Source organism: Ascaphus truei, chromosome 19 (assembly GCF_040206685.1).
Source record: "Ascaphus truei isolate aAscTru1 chromosome 19, aAscTru1.hap1, whole genome shotgun sequence".
Lineage (NCBI taxonomy): Eukaryota > Metazoa > Chordata > Amphibia > Anura > Ascaphidae > Ascaphus > Ascaphus truei.
The window spans coordinates 31,944,981-31,960,221 of NC_134501.1; positions in this window are offsets into that span (position 1 = coordinate 31,944,981).

Below are 15,241 nucleotides of genomic sequence, written 5' to 3' on the forward strand. Positions count from 1 at the left end.
ACAAAGGATAAAGAACCAACAGCTTTTTATAAATATATTTGTCCGATCATGGGGAAAGATGCTGCGACAGAAACCTGCTATGCAGACAGACATGGAGAGGACAACAAGCAGTATCATGTTCCTGGCTGCTCTGGAATGAACCTGTAGCCGGGGAATGCTGAAGTCTGATGTATTCTTCTTCATCCTCCAGACGTGTCCCCAGAGAGAAGTCAGTGTGATCCCAATAGAAATGAGTGATAGCAGAAAGGGCACACACCATCCTAGCACGGCCGCAATTACTATGTTAGATATATAAATAGCAGATTTTTGACTGTCCACACTGCAGTTAGCTGTGAGACTGTGAGTGCTATTTTCCTGGGGATCTGTTTGATGACAAATCCCCAGTGATGGGACACTTATAATTAAACATCCCACTGCTGACATCAGCAACAGCTTCTGCAACACAGAAGAAATCCACAGCTTCACACGGAAGAAGAAACGATGTATGAAATTTGCAATTTTGATGCAGTAGTAGACACAGAGCCAGGCAGTGAGCCAGAAGCTTAAGTAAATTAGGAACATCTCCAGAAAGCTCAAAGCTAAAAAGATCTCTCTGTAGAACTGGATGTGAGACAGCATCATAGCCAACCACAATAGTGTATTCATTGTAGTGTTCAGGGCTAAATTAGACAGTCCCATACTGAGTAGGATTAGATCACATAGATTCCGGCTGATATCTTTTTTCCAGTTTCTGTAACTCACAGCCATGATGCACGAGTTGAAGATGGTGCCTGCTATGCATGGAATTATACTGATTGTTAACACCATTATATTATCCCAAGGCAACATATTGCTCTTCTCCGTGTGTTACTGCTCTTCCTTACTGATGTATGACCAGTGCACCCGATGCCTCTGTATCTGGCTGGCACATAGGGCAGAGCCTGGATAAAATAAACTTTGTGTGCAAAGCACATGCAAATGTTCTGGTGTCTTCTTTCTTTGTTTCTTCTTGATTTTGTATATAGGAGCTTCCAGATCAAAGCTCTGATGTTTAATCTTTGTGGTACATTATCAGTCATTCTTCTGAACTTAGAAATACAAAAATATTTCCAGTTTCACATGAAAGTGAAGACAGAGTGTATAGAGAACATTTTGTTAAGTTTGGGATGCCAACCAAAAAACACATACATTCAATCTTCTTGTAAATGTTAAATGTGGGAGTATACAAAATGCAGGCTGCCATTGTCCTATTAGGAAATACAGTTATGGTTGTTTCTTGGTTAATTGTGTATAATATTTGTGGCAATGGAGGGTTAATCAGGCCATTAATAAAGGCATTATACCCGACTGATTAACCCCAAGTCACATTAGGGGTGAAGGGGTTAAAAGTATATGCATTACCCTGATGTATTTGCCCCTGTCCCAGCCTTCTTGTCCCCATTTTTCAGCCTGTTGCCTGCCTGCAGTGATAAGAATGCATACAAACTGTAACATTGGTTTTTAGACACAAGATGGCATTGTGAACGCTGAACCAAGCGCTGATTGAAAAAGTGTGGCTATGTATGGGTGGGCTGCTTTAAGCATAGATATCCATTTCCAAGCACTCGACCTCGAAACCGAAAGTCAATTGAATAAGTGCTTTGCGGTTAAAACTGAAGTGGTTTCTGTCAAAATGTATCTCTCATCTTGTTAGCATTCTTAACTTGAAAGGGGGAAGTCTATTGCCGTGAGAAATAGGTTAACCACGGAAACCACAATAGACACCAATTAAGTACGCTAACTCGTGAACCAAGGGGGCTATCACTCTTATTTTTGGTGTGCAGCCCAGAATAAAGAAACCATACACCCTCACATAAAGTTTATTCCCGTAGCATAAGCAGAAAATACTTTACTAATAAAATGTATTTTACTGTTAGTTTTAAATGCACAGGCAGGAAAGTTTTTTTCTGAAAGCCCGGGAAAAATTCTTTAGTATGTAAATATGCTACAGTAAGGGTGAATGAGCTGAGGGTATTTTCCTCCATGTACTTCAAAGAGCCCCTGCTACGTGGGAGACTTGGAGTCTAGTGAAGTACATGTTAGAGATAGGTCTGTGAACCCTATAAAACTGCCTGCCGAGCTATCCCCTGTGTGATTCATGACTTATCCAAGCTTTGCTCAAGATTCCGTTCAAGTACAGCGATAGGGTTCCTGTACGCAAGGGATTAATAACATCGTAACTAAGGATTTTCCCCTACTTCAGGAATTCGTTAGCCCTGGAGACTTCCGAACGAATTCCAATGAACGAGAATGAACTTTCTTCATTTGGCCGAGTTATTAGGTTGGCAACTTGCGACCTAGACAAAAGAACTTTAAGCCAGAGTCTTTATTTTTGCAGCTTTCGTGCAAAGGACAATTTATTTCATTTTCCCATCCCAGTAAGTTTTGTATTAAGTTTAGTCTGAGGTTAATGTGTAATGGTCTATTAAGGAAATAAATGACAATTTATTTTGCCCTCCTTGTTGTGTTCAATCGAGAATCCCAAAAATATAAAAGTGTTAATAAGTACTGGTCCACCATGACAACCTTATATTAACTGGTGGCAGAGTGTAGGATACTGATTAAACCAATACTATAGTGTCCTGCGGGACTCTGTAGTATAGTGGGGGACTTCGTGGTGTGCAAGCTCCCCAGACAAGTGGCAACTTACACACACTCCTAAAGAGCACGAGATATTTCACTGGCCCCTTTACCCATACCCCGATAGCACCATGAGTAACCACTCAGGAAGGTTCCAATCCTGGGACCGGGCGAAGATCGTGGAGAGATGTGCGGGCTTTGGACTGCCAACATATGGTCATCAAAGGTGCAGCTGGAGGAAGACTTGGAGCTTCATGAGGACCGCATGGTCCCACCAGAGGGGCATGTCCCCGTAGCTGCAGTGGCAGCGGAAACTACTCAGCCCGGAGTGCAGGAGGTTCCTCCAGCTCCGGGGCTGCAAGGACATGGGGAGAGTGCCGGTGATCAGCGTCAGCGTTTTTGAGTTTCAAGTGCAAAGGTATGGTGTAGTTGTAAGGTCCCGGGGAACACCTCTCTCAAAGAGGGTCTCCCCCGCGACTCTCCTTACCCGGCGCGCTCTGGCTCCACTACTTCACCGCCGTGAGCAGGACCTTCCTTCCTCCTCCCTGATCCCTGAGGCTGCTATGGGACGCCCATGCGCATGCACGCCCACAGACTTTTACGTCTTTCCGCAGGAGGAACTCCCGCCCCAAGCTCGGGCCGCGCGTACCTCTCCCGTGCAGTGCATACGCCTGATGCGCGTGCACCGCCCAGAAGCCTCGCGTCAAGCTATCAGCTGTGGCAATCTTCCCTCACGTATCCCTGCCTTCCTTGGGGCCGCTCCTCCGTCACTCCCCCTCGTCCCATTGGGCTCTCTTCCCATTTATACCCTGCTCATCTATTCCTTCTTTGGCTGAGCATAGTTTTGTGTGACCTGCGTTACCCACGGTCGTGCCTGCCTTAGTGCTTTTTGTCTCTGTCTTCCCTTGTGATCTCCTGTGTACCGAACTGGCTTGGCTGTGGACCCACTCTGGATTTCGACCCTTGGCTTGCCCTCTGACCTCATGCACTCTCCGACCCTCCACCTTGGCTTACGGATTCCTACCTCCCAGCTCTGGACCCCAGGCTCTCGGCACCGACTATTCTACTGGAACATCCCAAAACATCCGGCGAGTATCTGAACTTTCACCCTTCCTCCTGTGCAGTTCCGGACGCTTACAATCCACCTTCCAGGCGTGAACCCGCAGCTGTGGGTGCAGGTGTTACCCTTCTCACCTCAGTTCCGGGGTCCCTCCTTGTCCGTGGTGAGCGCAGCGTGACAGTTGCTTGCTCTCACTAGCAATTCACCCTACGTGTTTCTTACATCCTACGGTTCCTGCCTTGGTTTACCTGGCCCGGCACCCAACACATGTGTGGATTGTTTCTGGAGGACACTAAGAGAGACGACACCATCCATGAGTTCCTGCTGGACGGTGACTCAGAGGGCTTTTGACCGTACACAACAGAGAGGCGTGTGAGCAGAGCAGCAGATTTCCAGCATTTGGTGCATGAGTATTACTCATAATATGCTCTTTATTCCATGTTGTTTGTGAGTTCTGAATTGTTGGATTTTTATTGGTTATATTAAATGAATATTTCTTACATATTGCACTAGGATAGGGCGCTTTCTTTTTTTCGTTTTTTTCGTTTTTTATAGCTCTACTGGGAGGTCGTTGGTTCCACGTAGAAGGCTGCCAGTATCCTGAACAGAGTGCCATCCATGATTTGAGTATATTTTACTAAGAATTCACCCACTCGTGGTTTTTTTAATTTTATATTGACTTTATCTGTTTCTGTTTTTTGTCATGTGAGTATATATATATATACCAAAGCGTACTGGGAAGTTATAGCACTAGAACAGTATATTGCAGTAGATAGGATCCCAAGAGGCCTTAGGATATTTAAAGACCCCACATCAGATCAAGATGATGTAAAATTCATGAAAGAATGGAATGGTATTTTAGATAGGGCATCTATCGAATTAATGAAATTACTCATTCAACAAAGAAATAGGAGTTTAATTTTATTAGAGACAGATATTGTGACCATAGAAAATAAACTAAATAATTTAGATAAAACTGAAAAACATAAAGACACTGAAAAGAAAGTCAAACAAAGATCTGATAAAGTTGAGAAAGATACAAAATTATCTAAACAAAGGAAGTTTAGGAGAGATAAGGAGGATTACACAAATAATTGTTATAGATCATGGAAAAAAAAACCAACAAGAGCCTAAACAGGAATCAAAAGGGTCTAATCCAAGTGAGATACAACAAGGACATCAGAATGTTAATGAGAACAGATACATGGGTCCAAGGTCTAATACATACTATCCCAAAGATAATAGACACTGGAATAATAACAAATATCACCAAGATAGGGATAGACGTGGATCTGGTGAGTATAGGGGTAGAAAACACAGTTGGAAGGGATACCATGGTAAACAAAACACAAAACATGAGTATTATCCTAGGGATAAGGAGAGAGAAGAGGTGTTTGAGGATGAGGTAAAACCATCAACATCTACCTCCTCATCTTCTTTTTTAGAGAGGAAACAACAGAGAGAGAAACCAGGAGAGACAATAAAAATTCTGTCAGAAGTGAGGGAGGAGAACAAATCAAATACCCCACAGAAAAGGAAGATAGAAAGTCCACAAAGAGAGGAAAGAGAGGAGGGACAAAAGCCCGCGAAAAAACAAACAACTTAAAGATTTCAACAAAGGGGATCTTTAATTTAAGCAAAGCAGCCCTAACTAAAGATCAAGTAAGCATATTACAAAAGGGTCTGGCCTTTGCACCAACCAATAAGATCAACACATTTAATACTTACATCGACATCAGTAAATTTGCCCGTAACTTAACTCTAAAAAAATATTTTATGAAGCAAAACATTACACATGAGGTGACAAATAATAATGTAACTACCTGTGAAAGATTTGTACATACAACACATAAAAAAAGCTCAATTTTCTATCCTAATTATCTGAAAGGAGGACACATAGATACTTTTACCAAACTGGTACAGGAGGATATAGAGAAGCTTGGAAGGGATAAGAGAAATAAAAGTACAAAAAACTTGACTAAAAAAGAACTAGATGCAGTGAGTGAACTCTCAAAAAGAGATGACATTGTCATAAAAACAGCAGACAAGGGGGGGGGGGAGAATCAGGAGTTTAAAGAACTAGATCAATTGACCATGACCATGAGACGAGTTAAGAATTTTGAACAGGAGGTTACGGCAAGAAAACAAAATAAATTGAGTCGAGATAAAGATGATTATGCCACTGACAAAGTGAGGAATTGGAAACGGCCAAATAATTTTAAGAATTTTAACAAAAAGTATAAATATCGATCTCATTCACAGGTGCAAACTCATGATCAACATCAGTCAAGATCTGAGGAAGCTGCAGGGTCTGGTCCCGGAGGCCTGACACATCGCCCGGAACAACAAACCTTGCTTAAAGGTACAGGGAGTAATCAGGCCCCTGGGAGCAGATACTCTGTGCTTGAGGTAGAGACCCTCCCCATTGATGGGGGGAGTGAGTCTACCCCTTCTCCTTCTGATGTTGATAGAGGTGCTAGACCTAAGGATTGTGGGGAACCACAGAGACCCACATATTTTTTAGACAGGACTCCACATCAGGAGAAAGTAATGAAAGAAAAGGAGAAAGGGAAATCCTATCCATTATGGATACCCAACAAATCAGCTCTTTTAGGAAAAAGAGGGGCAGGGGAGTTAGAGGTGGGAGAATCGTCCAGAGAAAAAAGGAGAACTGAGGAAAAATAACACTTCCAGAAAGTAGTGGGATATTTAATCTTTCTACATTCCAACTATCTCTTTATCAAGCACTACTTTTAGAGAAGGGACTCTCCTTTGCACCTAATACAGGCCCCAATGCCTTCCAATTATTTGTGGATCTTAATAGCTATATTAGGAAACTCACGCTTAAGCGTCATTTTAATATTCAAGATAAAAATAGAAAGCTTGCAAGATCCAGTTTTGTCACGAATACTCAGGAAGAGATTTGTGTAGAGGCCCTTACAGACTTGCTGATTGAGTCAGAGGGAACACAGGGGTCCTTCAACAATACTCTTGATAGATTTGACAATTCTGTGCATTCTATGCATACATTGGATATGGATATGGGTGGGGATACAATTATGCATTCCCCTTTCAGGCCACAGTCACTGTATTTCCCATACCAATCAAAGGGAGGATACATTGATGCGTTTCACAATTTAGTTTTAAAAGATTTTGAATCATTGTGAAAAAAAACCGTATAGATTCAATCAGAATCTATCCAAAGGTGAAATGGACGCACTTTGTGATTTGAGGGATAACCGGGACATTGTTATTAGACAGGCTGACAAGGCTGGGGGCATTGTCATCCAGGATAGATCGGCTTATATTTGTGAGGCCCATCGACTCCTGGTTGACTGTGTCTCCTATTGTACCTTGCAGGATGATCCCACATCACAATTTTTGGTGTTGCTGAAACAACACCTGACTTCAGCTTTGGAAGAAGGTGTTTTAACTAAATATGAGTTTAAATTTTTGTATTCTGAACACCCCCGCACCCCTATATTTTATCATTTGCCCAAAGTCCATAAGTCTGTGTTGGATCCCCCGAAGACCTATTATCTCGGGGATTGGGTCGATGATGTCTGGCCTATCCCAGTATGTTGATTACTATCTCCAACCCTTTGTAGCCAAGCTCAGTCACATATTCGGGATACGCTACATGTCATCGACTCAATCTCCGGGATTAAATGGAAGCCCACTTCTTTATGGGCTACATGGGATGTGTCCTCCTTGTACACATCTATAAATCATTCCAGGGGTATTGAAGCCATAGACTTCTGGCTGAGCACGGATTCCTCTATCCCCACTATTCACAAGAAATTTATATTAGATAGTATAACATTTATATTAAATCACAATTATTTTTTGTTTGAGGATTCTTTTCACTTACAGATCTGTGGAACGGCCATGGGGACGAGATTTGCCCCCAGCTATGCCAATCTCTTTATGGGATTTTGGGAGCAAACATCTGTCTGGCAAAATTTGTAGCTGGGGGCGGGTCTCGTATACTCTGGCCGTTTCATCGATAATATTATTATTATTTGGGAGGGTGATCTCACAGTTTTTTCCAATGTCCTGGAGTCCTTCAATCACAATGATATGGGCTTGCAATTTACATTTGATATCAGTTCAAAATCAGTGGTATTTTTGGATCTTGTTTTAACTTCCGATCCAAATGGTAATATCATTACTACCACACATTTTAAGCCCGTTTCAGTTAACAATTATGTTAACGCATCCAGTAATCACCACGCACAGTGGCTTAGGAGCATCCCCCTGGGACAGTTTCATCGTCTCAAAAGAAATTGTTCCAGGGAAAGTGACTTTATTATCCAATCAAAAGAACGAAGTAATAAATGTTTGCTGAAGGCTATGGTTTATTACCACCTTTAACAAATCCCACAGATCCATCCAGGGTATTCTAAATACTCATTGGAGCATTTTGAAGTGCGATCCACATTTGGGCAACATACTTCCAGAGAAAATACATATTACATACAGGAAGGCTAAAAACATTAAAAATATTTTAGCTCCAAGTAAACTGAGACCATTGGTTGTGACTGCCGATGCTACATCTCTGGGCCAGATGGGCAACCAGAGATGTTGCAGAAGTCGTTGCATCACCTGTAAACATTTAAATACAAATTTGGAGTTTGTCTCCCTTCATAAGAGTGGACGAGATAATGTTAAGAGCAATATCAACTGCCTGACTACATTTGTTGTCTACCTCTTGCAATGTGGTTGCGGCCTTCAATATGTAGGCCGCACCACTCGACCCCTTAGCACCAGGTTCCTGGAGCATAGGAGGAACGTGATCAATGGTGTCAACACCCATAGTCTACCAAAACATTTTTCATCTGTACATCATAAGGATCCTGGATCCATGAGTATCATGGGTATTGATCACGTTCCTCCTTGTGCTTTAGGTGGGGATCGTTTTAAATCTCTGTGCAGAAGGGAGACATTCTGGATCCACCGGTTGGGTACACTAACCCCCGGTGGTCTAAATGAATGTCTGGATACCAGTACTCTGGTATGAGCTATAGGTTCGGTTCTGTATTTGTGCTCTTTGCTCCATTCCCTTCACCTCTGTAACATCTTTTCCCATTCCTCTCCTTTTTCCCCTTTTTCCCTCCCTCTGTTCCTTTTTCCACACTAACCCGTTTTACCACTTCTCCCCCCCCTTCCCCATATTCCCCCTCATTCTCCTTTTCCACTCCCCCCCCCCATTTCCCCCCTCCCCCTATTCCTTTTTCTATCCTCCCTTCCCTCTTTCCCTCACCCCCTCTTTCGCCCCTCCTCATTCCTTCTTTCCTGTTTCTCCCCCCCCTCCCCATCCCCCCCAAACCCCTCTTCCCTTCCCTCAAATCCCTCCTCACCCCCTTATTTCCCTAATATCACTATTTTCAATATTATATAATTTAATATCCATTGGATATCCTTTTTCCTTTAATGGATTTATATAAAATTGTCCTGTTGAATTATGCTTTAAATCTATTCTGTGTGCTTGGGCAGATATATTCTTGCATATGTCATGCATTAATGCAATATTAGTCATTGTGCGTGTTTATGTGCAGTTTGGATGTCTGAGCACACAGATATTGTTTAGACCTCTATGATTGATATTTTTAAATTTATTTTAGTATTGAATGTATATTTATGAGATAAATTGATGTTTATTGAATTTGTTCTATTACATAGTATGCAAAGTTTTACAATATCATAAGATTATTGAATGTATTATATATTATATATTTACTATTTTTGCGAATTTTATCTAGAGGCATATGTTTAGTGATGTTTTTAATATGATATTATTTTAAATTACTTTTTCTAGTGTTTATATATTTTAATATATATATATACTACTGGGGTGTTTAGCAATCCATATGTTTATAATTTATAATTAATCACATTAAGGCTCGTTTTTAGGGGCGTAAGCATCACAAATTGTTGTACCAATGGGATTGCAGATACGCTAGTATATATATCTAGCCACCACTGTAAATGTACAAATCCCTTTGATAAAGTTACATTATTGTGACGAAACGCGTCAGGGACGTAAAATTACGACATTACGTCATCACGTTGACTGCATGCTTTACGGCCGGAGCGTGCAGGAGCAGAATTGAAGCCTACTTGGATGACACATTACGTGGAGGACTTCGTTTGATAGCGGAAAAGAACGGACACTGTCGGATTCATTGCCTGAAGGTTCCAGCTGGATTCCAACACATCACGGGACGGCCTGCATCGGTGGTGATAATTTTGTCACAAATTGCTTGTATATCACTTATACTTTGTAAGTGTTTTTAATCCCCCTCACCAAACCCCTTCCCTATTAAATTTGTACAGGATCACACTGTGGGGCGTGCGCTCTCTGTTTTGTTTTTGTTTATATATATATATATATATATATATACACAAAGCCCAGTGCTACATCCATTGACACGTTGTGTCGTGGTCTGCCTTGGAGGGGCTCATGGGCTTACGACACTTTGGACAAAGAGTTAAACTAAAAGACCATTTTATTCAAAAGATATATATATATTTATATAGACACTGTACCATGTATTTGTGTCAATGGATGTAGCACTGTGCTCTGTCTGTGTTCCATGTTTTGTCTCTGATTTTAAATATATATTGCCATGCTCAGTAGCACTCCTCTTTGACACTTATCTGCATATATATATATATATATAATATATATATATATATATATATATATATATATATATATATATATATATATATATATATACGTTGTGGTTATTGTAGGGGTTCAATATGAGCTTACAGGGATTCTGTATGTTTTTACATATAATTCTCCCATTACATAAGTAAGGGTGGTAGTGAACACGAATTATCTTATATCACTCTGTTATGATACGGATACAGTGTCCCTTCTATCAATTTGGATTAGGAATGTAAATGATCCTTTTCTGAAGCTCTTCTAATTTTCTGATTACCCTAAATCCATGAATAAGGGAAGTTTTGTGTCACACTTCTGCAAGTATAGGAAACAGACTAAAAAGGCCTTTCAGAAAAAAAGGTTAACCTCTTGGTTGCCATACTGCATATACTTAAATATTTCCTGATCATATCGTCACAATGAATTTCATACATACTGCATATATTTTATGAAGGCTTAAAATATGTTTTAGCACTAAAATGTTATACTCAAAATGAATTCAAATTTGATCTTAGAACAGAGGTATCAAATGCCAACCCCCCCCCCCCCCCCAACTAGGTCATCTCCTCCTGGTTCTCTTAGTCAACATAAGGAAGGCGCCAGGTAAATCATTGCATTAACAATTCATGGGTTTTATTTATGAATGTTGGTCGATTGTTTATGAAGGCAAACAAATAAAAATTGAACCACACGTCCTATCATATTTATTTTTTTTCAACCAAAATTTTTTTATTATGTGAATGGTATAGGCATAGAAGAATCTAACAACACAATGTCTTTCAATTCTGTAATCATATCACCTTCTTTTACTTTACTAACCAGATAGACTAAAAAGACTCACTGGGAAAACCAACCGACTAACAGGACCACTGACATTTACACAAGACAACAAAGGAAGGGTGGGGGAGCGGCGGGGCGGGGGGGGGGATTAGGGGGAAAACAGCCTATAGAGCAGCACACTATATATCCTAACGATGGTCCCTGACTTATCCATAGGGCTCTCTGTGCTTGCCCCTTGACTCTTTGACCTATAACTGTTAGATCTGGTCAGCCCTACTTGTCCCCCAGCTGTCTAATGTCTGTACCGTCCCGTCAGAGGAGAATGCATTCCACCTATCAGTGCAATATATTGGAGGCATCTACTCCAGGGATATCCGACTGGGCCAGCCACGGTGACCAGACTTTTAAGAAATTTTCGCCAGTGTCATTGACCAAACTCATCAACTGCTCCATCCGGCACATACCAGATTCTGTTTCCAATTTTTGGGATCATGGGTAACTCGGGTTGCTTCCACAATGCTGCGATTTTGCACCTCAGGGCTGTTGCAAAATGTGCAACTAATTTGTGCTCAGACGTATTCAACCCCCTGGTGCACCTGCCTAGCAGGAACAACCAGCGGTCCAAGGGGACCGTGAGACCGAGAATTCTCTGTAGCCAATTCCTGATGGACTCCCAGATCGGGGCCACTTTGGTGCAGCTCACAGCATATGCAACAAGTCTGCCTGTTCCTCACATTGTTTCGGGCACAATGGGGGGTAATCCTTGACAAACTTTGCCAATCTTATCGGGGTAAGGTACCATCGCATTAGGACCTTATATGCATTCTCCTTTAATGTAACACACATACTGTACAACTCTTTGCCGCCGGATCATATTTTTAATACCGTGGTTGTGTTCCTTAGAATTTCTTTAACGAGTTGTATGTGACAGACATCACCTTCTTGTCAGTATGGAATTAGATATATTATATACATTAAAGTACTGAAGAAAATCCAGCACACCCTAATAATAGATACAAAGTCACTGGAATATAACCAATTTTAAAATTTAATCAGTGCACAAATAAGTCAAACAACTGACAACGGCACACTAGGAGAACAGATAACATATAGGTAGGGCCATACGTGGGATGTACAGGAGGATAAGGGATAAAGGAAAAGTAGGATGGGACAATGAAGGGAAGGTGAGGTGAATGGTGGAAGGGGAACAAAGAAAACAAAAAAAGTGGGTCACAACGGGTGAGTATAGGGGGGCAACGTTTCTGGACTTGTCCCTTCGTCAGGCCAGTTCCCCTCAGTCCCAAGGGGACAAGAGGGTACTTCCCTAGCCCCAGAACCCACAACAACAGAATTGACCCTAATTAAAAACAATAAAAGACCCTCCACAAATTCTAAGTAATATTCTAATTAAATACACATACAATATCCCTAACCTAATTGGCAAAATAAATCCACAGTTTAACTTTTGTATAGATATATTCAGGGACAAATTACATGCAAACAGCTACAATGTATTAGTGAACTAGCAACAACTGAGAACACCTGAGAACAGAAAAGAGAGGAGGCAAATCAGGAGTAATGCAAACCAGACAGTCCTTAGTTAATAGGACACACGAACTACAAGCCTGCTCCTCACTCTAGAGGGTGTTTGCAGTGAATGTGCAGTTCATGAGGCTTCTTAAGGGAATCCTGACATCATCTGCTGTGCGCGTTGCTCCAATCAGCCTGATAGCATTTTGTCTATACTATATTATATACATTCCCAGTTCTGGACTAATGAGAGTCATTATCTCCTGCTCTGGTTCTGCTGTTGCTTCAGTAAATTCCCTCTGTACAATTACCTGTCTATTAATATTAATAAGGAACAACATGTATTACCAGCACTTGTATATTTATTGTGTCCCAGACACATGCAGTGTAAGTGGCTTATTAAATGATGAAGAAACACATGTGGATGTTACAGCTACACAAACTGTTAACTGAAGTACAGTAATAAATGCAGCCAGAAAGACTGAATATCTCTTCCAGAGAACTTGCAAAAGAAGTTAAATAAAATGTTTTCAGTCTCAAAATAAGTTTGCGTTACAATAAACAGGATACACTTCTTTACCGAAAGATCGTGTTTGCTCTCAACATGAGCACAGATCCCGATCTCCTCTAGAAAATGAGCTTTAAAAGTCCATGACCTGTACAATATATCATGGGGTTGTCAAAGGCTTAATGCAGTGTAGGATCCTCTGATATATTATACTTAACTTCGTGTTCCCCAGGATTACAAGGATGGCTTGGGTTGTAGGATAACAAAGGATAAAGAACCAACAGCTTTTTATAAATATATTTGTCCGATCATGGGGAAAGATGCTGCGACAGAAACCTGCTATGCAGACAGACATGGAGAGGACAACAAGCAGTATCATGTTCCTGGCTGCTCTGGAATGAACCTGTAGCCGGGGAATGCTGAAGTCTGATGTATTCTTCTTCATCCTCCAGACGTGTCCCCAGAGAGAAGTCAGTGTGATCCCAATAGAAATGAGTGATAGCAGAAAGGGCACACACCATCCTAGCACGGCCGCAATTACTATGTTAGATATATAAATAGCAGATTTTTGACTGTCCACACTGCAGTTAGCTGTGAGACTGTGAGTGCTATTTTCCCGGGGATCTGTTTGATGACAAATCCCCAGTGATGGGACACTTATAATTAAACATCCCACTGCTGACATCAGCAACAGCTTCTGCAACACAGAAGAAATCCACAGCTTCACACGGAAGAAGAAACGATGTATGAAATTTGCAATTTTGATGCAGTAGTAGACACAGAGCCAGGCAGTGAGCCAGAAGCTTAAGTAAATTAGGAACATCTCCAGAAAGCTCAAAGCTAAAAAGATCTCTCTGTAGAACTGGATGTGAGACAGCATCATAGCCAACCACAATAGTGTATTCATTGTAGTGTTCAGGGCTAAATTAGACAGTCCCATACTGAGTAGGATTAGATCACATAGATTCCGGCTGATATCTTTTTTCCAGTTTCTGTAACTCACAGCCATGATGCACGAGTTGAAGATGGTGCCTGCTATGCATGGAATTATACTGATTGTTAACACCATTATATTATCCCAAGGCAACATATTGCTCTTCTCCGTGTGTTACTGCTCTTCCTTACTGATGTATGACCAGTGCACCCGATGCCTCTGTATCTGGCTGGCACATAGGGCAGAGCCTGGATAAAATAAACTTTGTGTGCAAAGCACATGCAAATGTTCTGGTGTCTTCTTTCTTTGTTTCTTCTTGATTTTGTATATAGGAGCTTCCAGATCAAAGCTCTGATGTTTAATCTTTGTGGTACATTATCAGTCATTCTTCTGAACTTAGAAATACAAAAATATTTCCAGTTTCACATGAAAGTGAAGACAGAGTGTATAGAGAACATTTTGTTAAGTTTGGGATGCCAACCAAAAAACACATACATTCAATCTTCTTGTAAATGTTAAATGTGGGAGTATACAAAATGCAGGCTGCCATTGTCCTATTAGGAAATACAGTTATGGTTGTTTCTTGGTTAATTGTGTATAATATTTGTGGCAATGGAGGGTTAATCAGGCCATTAATAAAGGCATTATACCCGACTGATTAACCCCAAGTCACATTAGGGGTGAAGGGGTTAAAAGTATATGCATTACCCTGATGTATTTGCCCCTGTCCCAGCCTTCTTGTCCCCATTTTTCAGCCTGTTGCCTGCCTGCAGTGATAAGAATGCATACAAACTGTAACATTGGTTTTTAGACACAAGATGGCATTGTGAACGCTGAACCAAGCGCTGATTGAAAAAGTGTGGCTATGTATGGGTGGGCTGCTTTAAGCATAGATATCCATTTCCAAGCACTCGACCTCGAAACCGAAAGTCAATTGAATAAGTGCTTTGCGGTTAAAACTGAAGTGGTTTCTGTCAAAATGTATCTCTCATCTTGTTAGCATTCTTAACTTGAAAGGGGGAAGTCTATTGCCGTGAGAAATAGGTTAACCACGGAACCACAATAGACACCAATTAAGTACGCTAACTCGTGAACCAAGGGGGCTAGCACTCTTATTTTTGGTGTGCAGCCCAGAATAAAGAAACCATACACCCACAC